This window comes from Artemia sp. Qi Xiang Cuo, chromosome 2, assembly GCF_049724085.1.
Source record: "Artemia sp. Qi Xiang Cuo chromosome 2, ASM4972408v1, whole genome shotgun sequence".
Taxonomy (NCBI): domain Eukaryota; kingdom Metazoa; phylum Arthropoda; class Branchiopoda; order Anostraca; family Artemiidae; genus Artemia; species Artemia sp. Qi Xiang Cuo.
In genome coordinates this window covers 62,960,923-62,974,165 of record NC_142795.1, presented here as the reverse complement: position 1 = coordinate 62,974,165, position 13,243 = coordinate 62,960,923, and the positions used below count along the sequence as shown (strand labels likewise).

Here is a 13,243-nt window from a genome sequence, read left to right as displayed (position 1 = left end):
CGTCGTTAAAAACTAAGACGAATGGAAATCATCCCGTATATCAAGCGAGCTGCCCCCTCCGAAATACCTTGCTCTTTATGCTGGACTTTGACTTTTCATCCCAATTAAATTAAAAAATAAGCATTTTCAACCAGAAATAAGGAGCATCGTTAAAAACTAAGACGAATGAAAATTATCCCGTATATGAAGTGAGATGCCCCCTCCGAAATACCTTGCTCTTTATGCTAGACTTAGACTTTTCATCCCAATTAAATTAAAAAATAAGCATTTTCAACTAGAAATAAGGAGCATCATTAAAAACTAAGATGAATGCAAATTATCCCGTATATGAAGCGAGCTGACCCCTCCGAAATACCTTACTCTTTATACTAAACTTTGACTTTTCATCCCAATTAAATTAAAAAATATACATTTTCAACTAGAAATAAGGAGCATCGTTAAAAACTAAGACGAATGGAAATTATTCCGTATCTGAAGTGAGCTGCCCCCTCCGAAATACCTTGCTCTTTATGTTAGACTTTGACTTTTCACCCCTATTAAATTAAAAAATAAACATTTTCAACTAGAAATAAGCAGCATCGTTAAAAACTAAGACGAATGGAAATTATCCCGTATATGAAGTGAGCTGCCCCCTCCGAAATATCTTGCTCTTTATGCTAGACTTTGACTTTTCATCCCAATTAAATTAAAAAATGAGCATTTTCAACCAGAAATAAGGAGCGTCGTTAAAAACTAAGACGAATGGAAATTATCCCGTATATGAAGTGAGCTGCCCCCACCGAAATACCTTGCTCTTTATTCTAGACTTTGACTTTACATTCCAATTAAATTAAAAAATAAGCTTTTTCAACTGGAAATAAGGAGCATCATTAAAAACTAAGACGAATTCAAATTATCCTGTATAGGAAGCGAGCTGCCCCCTCCGAAATACCGTGCTCATTATACTGGACTTTGACTTTTCCTCCCACTTAAATTAAAAAATAAACATTTTCAAGTAGAAAAAAGGAGCACCGTTAAAAACTAAGACGAATGGAAATTATCCCGAATATGAAGTGAGCTGCCCCCTCCGAAATACCTTGCTCTTTATGCTAGACTTTGACTTTTCATCCCAATTAAATTAAAAAATAAGCATTTTCAACTGGAAATAAGGAGCATCGTTAAAACTAAGACGAATGCAAATTATCCCCTATGTAAAGTGAGCTGCCCCCACCGAAATTACATTGCTCTTTATGGTGGATTTTGACTTTTCATCACAATTAAATTAAAAAATAATCATTTTCAACCAGAAATAAGGAGCATCGTTAAAAACTAAGACGAATGGAAATTATCCCGTATATGAAATGAGATGCCCCCTCCGAAATACCTTGCTCTTTATGCTAGACTTTGACTTTTCATCCCAATTAAATTAAAAATAAGCATTTTCAACTGGAAATAAGGAGCAGCATAAAAAACTAAGACGAATGCAAATTACCTCGTATATGAATTGAGCTGCCCCCTCCGAAATACCTTACTCTTTATGCTAGACTATGACTTTTCATCCCAATTAAATTAAAAAATAAGCATTTTCAACTAGAAATAAGGAGCATCGTTAAAAACTAAGATGAATGGAAATTATCCCGTATATGAAGTGAGCTACCCCCTCCGAAATACCTTGATCTTTATGTTAGACTTTGACTTTTCATCCCAATTAAATTAAAAAATAAGCATTTTCAACTAGAAATAAGGAGCATTGTTAAAAACTAAGACGAATGGAAATTATCCCGTATATGAAGTGAGCTGCCACCACTGAAATACCTTGCTCTTTATGCTAGACTTTGACTTTTCATCCCAATTAAATTAAAAAATAAGCATTTTCAACTAGAAATAATGAGCATCTTTAAAAACTAAGACGAATTCAAATTATCCGGTATTTGAAGCGATCTACCCCCTCCGAAATACCTTGCTCCTTATGCTAGACTTTGACTTTTCACCCCAATTAAATTAAAAAATAAGCATTTTCAACTAGAAATAAGGAGAATCATTAAAAACTAAGACGAATGGAAATTATCCCGTATATGAAGTGAGCTGCCCCCTCCGAAATACCGTGCTCTTTATGCTGGACTTTGACTTTTCATCCCAATTAAATTAAAAAATAAGCATTTTCAACTAGAAATAAGGAGCATCGTTAAAAACTAAGACGAATGGAAATTATCCCGTATATGAAGCGAGCTGCCCCCTCCGAGATATCGTGCTCTTTAAGCTAGACTTTGACTTTTCACCCCAATTAAATTAAAAAATAAGCATTTTCAACTAGAAATAAGGAGCATCGTTAAAAACTAAGACGAATGGAAATTATCCCGTATATGAAGTGAGCTGCCCCCTGCGAAATGCCTTGCTCTTTATGCTAGACTTTTAGTTTTCATCCCAATTAAATTGAAAAATAAGCATTTTCAACTGGATATAAGGAGCAACATTAAAAACTAAGACGAATGCAAATTATCACGTATATGAAGAGAGCTGCCCCCTCCGAAACACCTTGCTCTTTATGCTAGATTTTGACTTTTCATCCCAATTAAATTAAAAAATAAGCATTTTCAACTGGAAATAAGGAGCATCATTAAAAACTAAGACAAATAGAAACTATCCGGTATATGAAGTGAACTGCACCCTCCTAAATACCTTGCTCTTTATGCTAGACTTTGACTTTTCATCCCAATTACATTAAAAAATAAGCATTTTCAACTAGAAATAATTATCATCATTAAAAACTACGACGAATAGAAATTATCCGGTATATGAAGTGAACTGCACCCTCCTAAATCCATTGCTCTTTATGCTAAACTTTGACTTTTCTTCCCAATTAAATTAAAAAAGAAGCATTTTCAACTAGAAATAAGGAGCATCATTAAAAACTAAGACGAATAGAAATTATCCGGTATATGAAGTGAACTGCACCCTCCTAAATACATTGCTCCTTATGCTAAGCATTTCCAACTGGGAATAAGGGGCATCGTTAAAAACTAAGACGACTGCAAATTACCTCGTATATGAAGTGAGCTGCCCCCTCCGAAATACCTTGCTCTTTATGCTAGACTTTGACTTTTCATCCCAATTAAATTAAAAAATAAGCATTTCCAACTAGAAATAAGGAGCATCGTTAAAAACTAAGACGAATGGAAATTATCCCGTATATGAAGTGATCTGCCCCCCTCCGAAATACCTTGCTCTTTATGCTAGACTTTGACTTTTCATCCCAATTAAATTAAAAAATAAGCATTTTCAACTGGAAATAAGAAGCATCGTTAAAAACTAAGACGAATGGAAATTATTCCGTATATGAAGTGAGCTGCCCCCTCCGAAATACCGTGCTCTTTATGGTGGACTTTGACTTATCATCCCAATCAAATTAAAAAATAAGCATTTTCAACCAGGAATAAGGAGCATCGTTAAAAACTAAGACGAATTGAAATTATCCCGCATATGAAGTGAGATGCCCCCTCCGAAATACCTTGCTCTTCATGCTAGACTTTGACTTTTCATACCAATTAAATTAAAAAATGAGCATTTTCAACTAGAAATATAGAGCATCATTAAAAACTAAGACGAATGCAAATTATCCCGTATATGAAGCCAGCTGCCCCCTCCGAAATACCTTGCTCTTTATGCTAGACTTTGACTTTTCATCCCAATTAATTTCAAAAATAAGCATTTTCGACTAGAAATAAGGAGCATCGTTTAAAACTAAGACGAATGGATATTATTCCTAATTTAATTTCTTATATTTTTTTTAATAATGCTGGGAAATCCGGCGCCCCCTTCATAGAAATCTCTCTTCCCCCATGAAAACTTCCTCCATGTAAAGATCCTCCTACATAACCCCTGACCCATCCACCCCCACTACCAGAAAAAATCCCCCTGAAAACGTCTGGATACCTCCCAATAACCAAAACTATATGTTAACATTGGGTTAAGTGCGTAACTTTCAGCCTCCCCCCGGGGACTATGGGGGATTAAGTCATCCTAAAAGACATATTTATCATATTTTTGACCATGCTGAACAAAATGACTATCTAAAAATTTTGATCGGGTGACTTTGGAAAAAAATGAGCGTGGGAGGGGACCTAGGCGCCCTCCATTTTTTCTGTCAGTAGAATGCTAACTTATATTTTGCTTACAGATATAAGAGTTACCATGCTATTTGCTTACACATATAGGAAAAACATTTCCAGAGCATGTACTTATGGATTTGGGTGGATTATGTTCCTTCCTCTGCTATTCTAAGGGTTTATGTTCCTTCCTATGCTATTCTAAGGGTTTATGTTCCCTCCCATGCTATTCTATAGCGCTATGTTCCTTCCAATGTTATTCTATGGGACCTCTACACGTAATTAAACACGTTTTGAAACTACATGCTATTTGCTTATGTCCCCTTGGTACCTTTCCAAACGAGAGGGGATTCCCCACTGGTTCCTAAACATTGCAAAAAAAGAGTGAGCAGTATGAGCGGGGATTCCCCACACAAGTTTGTTTCAACTCCACGTTTTTCAACCAGACATTTTTTTTTTAGGCAATACCCATTTTTTTTTTGGGCCAATCAGAGACAGCGGAGGTTGCTCAATATACGATAACCTGATTGGTGATTGATTACAAATAAAAGGAGTGATTTTCATAGAAAAAATTCTGATTAGTCTGTTCCTATCATCTTAGTTTTTAACAATGCTCCTTATTTCTAGTTAAAAATGCTTATTTTTTAATTTAATTGGGATGAAAAGTCAAAGTCTAGCATAAAGAGCAAGGTATTTCGGAGGGGGCAGCTCGCTTGATATAAGGGATAATTTGCATTCGTCTTAGTTTTTAATGATGCTCCTTATTTCTAGTTGAAAATTCTTATTTTTTAATTTAATTGGGATGAAAAGTCAAAGTCAAGCATAAAGAGCAAGGTATTTCGGAGGGGGCAGCTCGCTTGATATAAGGGATAATTTGCATTCGTCTTAGTATTTAACGATGCTCCTTATTTCTAGTTGAAAATGCTTATTTTTAATTTAATTGGGATGAAAAGTCAAAGTCTAGCATAAAGAGCAAGGTATTTCGGAGGGGCAGCTCGCTTCATATACCGGATAATTTTTTTCGTCTTAGTTTTTAACGATGCTCCTTATTTCCAGTTGAAAATGCTTATTTTTAATTTAATTGGGATGAAAAGTCAAAGTCCAGCTCCAAAATACCTTGCTCTTTATGCTAGACTTTGACTTTTCATCCCAATTAAATTAAAAACCAAGCATTTTAAACTGGAAATAAGGAGCATCGTTAAAAACTAAGACGAATGGAAATTATTCCGTATATGAAGTGAGCAACCCCCTCCGAAATACCTTGCTCTTTATGTTAGACTTTTACTTTTCATCCCAATTAAATTAAAAAATAAGCATTTTTAACTAGAAATAAGGAGCATTGTTAAAAACTAAGACGAATGGAAATTATACCGTATATGAAGTGAGCTGCCCCCCCCGAAATACCTTGCTCTTTATGCTAGACTTTGATTTTTCATCCCAATTAAATTAAAAATAAGCATTTTCAACTAGAAATAAAGAGCATCATTAAAAACTAAGACGAATAGAAATTATCCGGTATATGAAGCGAGCTGCACACTCCTAAATACCTTGCTCTTTATGCTAGACTTTGACTTTTCATCCCAATTAAATTAAAAATAAGTATTTTCAACTAGAAATAAGGAGCATCGTTACAAACTAAGACGAATGCAAATTATCCCTTATATCAAGCGAGCTTCCCCCTCCGAAATACCTTGCTCTTTATGCTAGACTTTGACTTTTCATCCCAATTAAATTAAAAAATAAGCATTTTTAACTTGAAATAAGGAGCATCTTTAAAAACTAAGACGACTGCAAATTATCCCGTATATCAAGTGAGCTGCCCCCTCCGAAATACCTTGCTCTTTATGCTAAACTTTAACTTTTCATCCCAATTAAATTAAAAAATAAGTATTTTTAACTAGAAATAAGGAGCATTGTTAAAAACTAAGATGATAGGAACAGACTAATCAGAATTTTTTCTATGAAAATCACTCCTTTTATTTGTAACCAATCACCAGTCGAGTTATCGTATATTGAGAAACCTCCGCTGTCTCTGATTGGCCCAAAAAAAAATGGGCTTTGCCTAAAAAAAACTGTCTGGTTGAAAAACGTGGAGTTGAAACAAACTTGTGCTGGGAATCCCCACTCATACTGCTCACTTTTTTGCAATATGCAGGAACCGGTGGGGAATCCCCACTCGTTTGGAAAGGTACCAGGGGGACATAAGCAAATAGCATGTAGTTTCAAAATGTGTTTTTAATCGCGTGTAGAGGTCCCATAGAATAAACCCTTAGAATAGCATAGGAAGTAACATAGCGCTATAGAATAGCATGGGAGGCAACATAAGCCCTTATAATAGCATGGGAAGGACCATAAACCCTTAGAATAGCAGAGGAAGGAACATAATCCACCCAAATCCATAAGTACATGCTCGGGAAATGTTTTTCCTATATGTGTAAGCAAATAGCATGGTAATTCTTATATGTGTAAGCAAAGTATAAGTTAGCATTCTACTGACAAAAAAAAATGGAGGGCACCTAGGTCCCCTCCCACGCTCATTTTTTTTCCAAAGTCACCCGATCAAAATTTTTAGATAGTCATTTTGTTCAGCATAGTCAAAAATATGATAAATATGTCTTTTAGGATGACTTAATCCCCCAAAGTCCCCGGGGGGAGGCTGAAAGTTACGCACTTAACCCAATGTTAACATATAGTATTGGTTATTGGGAAGTATACAGACGTTTTCAGAGGATTTTTTCTGGTAGTGGGGGGGATGGGTCAGGTGTTATGTGGGAGGACCTTTACATGGAGGAAGTTTTCATGGGGGAAGGGAGATTGCTATGAAGGGGGCGCCAGATTTCCCAGCATTATTAAAAAAAATATAAGAAATTAAATTAAAAAAGCAAATTTTTTCAACTGAAAGTAAGAAGCAACATCATAACTTAAAACGAACAGAAATATTACGTATATGATTGGGTTCGCCCCCTAGTCAATACCTCGCTCTTTAAGCCAAAATTTTTTTAATACTTTCATAAGATCTACTTATTCTAATTAATTAAAAAAACTTTTTCCACAAAATAAGTTTTTCAAAGAAAAGTAAAGAACTCCATTCAACAAAAAATGAGCAAAAATAAAATCAAATAATCTACCAAGCTCAAAACTACGACAAATCAGCATCGATAAATAAATGAAACCCAAAACAAACAGAAATTACAATAAATAACCGAGTCAAACTCAAAACCAGCAGAAATTAACGTAAATTTGGCGCAAAACCCCTATGCCTTCCCAAGGCCAGAAACAAATTTGCACTTTACTGAAAAAATATAAATGTTTTTACTTTTATAACTTTAATAAATCAAATAATATTAACATTTTGATTACTAAATATCAGTATATGTATATAAAATTGACAATTAACATTCGTTTGTATTTTTTCCGTAAAGTGCAAAATATGTTCTTGCCTTGGGAAGGCTTTGGGATTTTGCACCAAACTTATGTGAATTTCTTCTCGTTTTGAGTTTGACTCGGTTATTTATTGTAATTTCTGTTTGTTTTGGGTTTCATTTATTCATCGATGCTGATTTGTGGTAGTTTCTAGCTTGATAGATTATTTTATTTCGATTTTGCTCATTTTTTGTTTAATTGAGTTCTTCAATTTTCTTTGAAAAACTTATTTTGCGCAAAAAAATTTTTTAATTAATTTCGTCTCTTTGTATATTTTCCTAGTCTTTTTAGTGAAGAAGAAAATAATATTTTAAATCTTTTCGTTTTTTACGACTTCATAGTTTGGCCTGCTATTTGTATGCTGGAGAAAAATTTTCAGCAATTTTTAACAACATACAACCTTTTAAAAATCTGGACACAAATAGTACTGTTTAACTTAATTTCATACCTCCTCTAGTTGACCTGAAATGGAAAACTTCATACCATTCGCAAAAAAAATCTATTTACTTTCTTTGATAGCTTGGATACACTTACACTATTTTGATTTTAGTTAAATTTTAAGAGCAGAAGTAGCCTCGAAAATTTGAACATAATACCCTCAGTCGTTCTTGGGATACTGCTGAGATGCCTTATTGGGAATTAGCTTCATCACAGTGCATTTTGATTTCATATTAAGGCAACATTTAGTTTTTAAACAAAATGGGCCAATGGGAGGGTGGGAGTGGAAGGGGGATTAGTTGCCCTCCAATCACTTTCAACTAGTAAAAAGGGCATCAACCCTTTCTATTTTCAGTCGAATGAGCCCCTTTCGAAGTTCCCACGACAACTCCTTCGATACGAAGTGCCCTGGTCTAAACAACAACAACAACAAAAATATTACTTATCACTTTTGACTATTAAAAAGGACACTAGCCATTGAATTTCCAATTGAATTAGCCTTTTTTGAAATTTCTACGACAACACCTTCTATAAAAACCTTATATGCCCCCAGGGCATAACTTAAAACCCTTGCCTCGAGGGTTTTGGGGAGTGTCCTCCTCAAAAATATATTTTCTATCTAGAAATCAGCTACGCTGACAAAATGCCTATCTCAAAATTTTGATTGGATGTGTTTGGGGGAATGATGGGCGTGGGGGGGGCTAGGTGCCCTCCAATCACTTTTGACTATTGAAAAGGGCACTAGCCCTTTGAATTTCCAATCGAATGAGCCTGTTTTGAAGTCTCTACGACAACGCCTTCTATAAAAGCCTTATATGCACCAGAGCATAACTTAAAACCCTTGCCCTGAAGGTTTTGGTGGAGTGTCCTCCTCAAAAATATGTTTTCTATCTGGAAATCAACTACGCTGAACAAAATGACTTTCTCAAAATGTTGATTGGATGTGTTTGGGGGAAAGATGGGCGTGGCGAGGGGGGGGGCTAGTTGCCCTCCAATCCCTTTGGACTATTAAAAATGGCACTATCCCTTTGAACTTCCAATCGAATGAGCCTTTTTTGAAGTTTCTACGACAACACCTTCTATAAAAACCTTATCTGCCCCCAGGGCATAACCTAAAATCCTTGCCCTGAGGGTTGTGGGGGAGTGTCCTCCTAAAAAACACATTTTCTTTCTTGAAATCAACTACGCTTAACAAAATGGCTATCTCAAAATTTGGATTGGATGTGTTAGGGGGAATGATGGGCTGGAGGGGGGGCTAGTTGCCCTCAAATCACTTTCGACTATTAAAAAGGGCACTAGCCCTTTGAATTTCCAATCGAATAAGCCTGTTTTGAAGTTTCTACGACAACACCTTCTATAAAAACCTTATATACCCCCAGGCCATAACTTAAAACCCTTGCCCTGAGGGTTGTGGGGGAGTTTCCTCCTCAAAAACATATTTTCTATCTGGAAAACAACTACACTGAACAAAATGGCTATCTCAAAATTTCGATTGGATATGTTTGGGGGAATGATTGGAGTGAGGGGGGGGGGGGCTAGTTGCCCTCCAATCACTTTCGATTATAAAAAGGGCACTACAACTCTCGATTTCTAATCGAATGATTCCCTTTTGAAGTCTGTACGACGACCCCTTCTATATTAAGTGCCCTGCTTTAAAGAAAAAAAAAATAATAAACTGTACATTGTCAACATTGATCTTATATGCCCTCAGGGGATAACTTAAAACCCATGCCCTGAGGGTTGTGGGGGAGTGTCCTCCTTAAAAATATATTTTCTATTTGAAAATCAACTACGCTGAACAAAAAGGCTATCTCAAAATTTTGATTGGATGTGTTTGGGGGAATGATGGCCGTGGGGGGGGGGCTAGTTGCCCTCCAATCACTTTCGACTATTAAAAAGGGCACTAGCCACTCCAATTTCTAATCGAATGAGCCCTTTTTGAAGTTTCTACGACAATTCCTTCGATACGAAGTGCCCGGGTATGGAGAAAAAAACAAACAAAAAAACAAAACAGAACAAAAACAAAAAAAACAACACATTGTGCCCACATCGTTCTTTACTTAGGAAGCGCTAGCGCACTGCCTATTATTAACGGCCTTTGTGATTAAGTGGTCATTTTTAAAGAATTTGAGCAAAATTTGAACTTTAGCGTAAAGAGCGAGGTATTGACTAGGGGGTGAAACTCCTAATATAAGTATTAAAAATATATGAATATAGAAATTCGTTACATAAGTTAATTCGTAAGTTGCGTATATCTATTACTAATAGAAACGTTCGTAAATAAAATTAAACAACTTTCGAGAAAGCCATTTACCCAAAAAAAAAGTAAAATTAATATGCAAATTTGGTGTTGATTATTCATGTACAATGAGCCAAAATCAAAACCTGCATTTATTCAAAAACGTTCAAAAATTAAATACAAAAACTAGTTTTTTTCACTGAAAGTAAGGAGCGAGTTTAAAACTTAAAACCAACAGAAATTATTCCGTATATGAAAGGGGCTGTCCCCTCCTCAACGCCTTGCTCTTTACGCTAAAGTTTGACTTTCCCACAATTCTATTTTTTTAAACAATAAAAAACTTTAGCGTAAAGAGCGAGGCGTTGAGGAGGGGACAGCCCCTTTCATATATGGAATAATTTCTGTTCGTTTTAAGTTTTAACGTCGCTCCTTACATTCAGTTAAAAAAACTTATTTTTTTTTATTTCATACACCCACGATCTTTTTTGTTTCGACCGTAGCTTCTCCAGATAAGCTGCTTTTGCTAACCTATCCTCTGGCAGACTTAGAATTCTTAGCCAATATTTGATCATCTGTGCTAATTTACTCATTCTCAACGAAAATATTCCTTGGTCACCTTTTATTGCCTGACTGTGGGTCGTTACGTGAATACCAATTAATCTTTTAAAGTGTTGCAGCTGAATTGATTCTATTTGTGCTGCTGGGTCATGCCCCCAGAGTTCAGCTCCGTAATGGATAGTAGGTAAATCCTTAGAATGAAAAACATATTTATTCATTTTTTGATCTTTTATACTTGAAAGCCTTGAAATACATAAAATGGCAGCTGAAACTGCTTTCCCACTCTCAATCATCTATTTTACCTGATCTTTCCATCCTCCGTTTGCTGAAAGTGTTACTCCCAAATGCTTAAAATTTTCACTCTCTTTCACTTTTTCACCTTTATAATAAAATTCTACTTCTTGATATTCATTATTAACATAAATTCCTCTAAAAACCACAATCTCAGTCTTTTTGATATTCAACATTAGTTTTGTTCTATCTAAATATTCTTCTAATATACTCAATAAGATTTGGAGCTCCTTTGGTGACTTGCCTATCAACACCGCATCATCAGCAAAAACCAACATAGATAATATCAGGTTCCCTAGTGACACCGTAGGGGCCCATACCTTTTTAAAATGGTCAACAATATCATTTATATACAACGTGAACAACCCAGACGAAATATCACTACCCTGTTTTACTCCTTTTCTATTTTCAAACGGCGACGATAATCCCTTCCCTAAAACTTTCACTATACCAAATGTTTTTCTATACATATAAGAAAATATCCTAACGAAAACCAATTAATCTTTACATGAGTAGGAGCCCACCAGGAGGCCCGATAAGAGATTTAATGTCCTTGGTAAAAGCCTGGAAGAGATTTAATGTCCTTGGTAAAAACATGGGACGAGATTTAATGTCCTTGGTAAAAGTGTTATTTCTAGACCAATCAGAGGCCTAGAACCCCTATACGTACAAGATCACATGCCTCTTTCGAGACCTGTTTGATGGTTATATTATTTGATGGTTTGATATTGTTTCATGGTTCTGTTTGTTGAGTGTTATATGGTTTGATGGTTATATTGTTTGATGATTATGTGATTTGATGCTGTTTCATAGTTCTGTTCTTTTTGTTGGTCAACTTGTTTGATGTTTCTAATCCTAATGGATAAAGACGAAGGTTTGCATCATTGCCAGATAAGAGAGTCTAACGGGAACAAGATCACGTGTCTCTTTTTAAGCCAATCAGGGAGTCGGAAATACGAACGGGACAAGATCGCAGTGAACATTAGAAACTATTTTTGCTATAGTTGTTATTAGTGTGAGAATAGAAATCAAGGAGTGAGAACAGTTTGACTGTATTCATTGAGATATATTTACAATAATGAGTGGAATGTTTACACTATTAGAAGTTGATAGTGGAGTTGGTAGCAGCAGCAATGATACAAGAGCACCAAACATTGCGGTAGAAATCACAAGAGGATCACGGCTTTGTCTTGAATGGGATGAAGTATATGCAAGATACGTGTTATCTTTGAGCAAATTTAAAATGGAGGATCAATTATGCTTCGCTGCAAAAGTTGATATAGCAAATGTGAATAGACTTCAAAGTGCTTTAAATGTAATAGTGAAGCATATAGATGACAATAAGTTATATCGATCATTGTACTTGTGTAATATATATTATTGTTGTAATTTTACACACTGAATAAAATTGTTTCGAAATCGAAAATGTCCCCTTTCTTTTTGTTAGAATTTTTTTTTGGTTATCGAGTATTCTTGAAGTAGAACGAATTATGGTTAGTCTAGAGTCAGCAGTGAGAGTGATAGGATTGAAAAATGATTAAATTTGAGAAAGAAAGAATTAGATTGAATCTTGTGATTATGGAAAACATTTAATTTCGGATGATGATTTTCTCGAGCTATCAATTCAACGGAAGATATTCTCACAGGGGTCACTTGACAATATAATGAATACTGATTCTCCCCCATTGGACTATTGTATGAAGCTTTTATGACGTGAGTCAACTGATTTTACTCAATTTATTGATATGTTAATAGAAACAAAGCAGAATAATATCGTGGATATACTTTTGAAAACATTGCCATATATTCTATGTAGGTGGCTCCCCCTTCGAAAGAGGTTATGTAACGTCACAGAAATACTCCTATCCCATTCCCTTCTGAATTTATCGAACGTGGATCAGTTTCTTTTTAGCTGTGAGAGAGTTGAAAACGGAAACAAATAAAATGTTCTATACATGTCCAATATGCCTGTAAACTCTTGGCAGTTGGTCATCATGTGAGAATTGTACAATTATTGATGAATATAACGAAAAGTCCAAATTATGCAATCCCTGTAAATTAAATAGAGGATATGGAGTAAAAATTAAAGGTTGTAATTCATGTCTTGAAGATATTTGTGACTGTCACACTAGAGGACATCTATGCTCCAATTGCCACTATGACAAATGTGATCAGTGGGAGAATACTTACCCAGGTATGATTGGAAACA

The 13,243-nt window shown here is 35.3% G+C and overlaps 1 protein-coding gene across 1 annotated transcript in view; it reads left to right on the top strand.

The window, feature by feature from the left end:
• Gyc88E (Guanylyl cyclase at 88E) overlaps positions 1 to 13,243 on the top strand; it is a 446,210-nt gene that overhangs the window by 119,578 nt on the left and 313,389 nt on the right. The window lies entirely within an intron of this gene.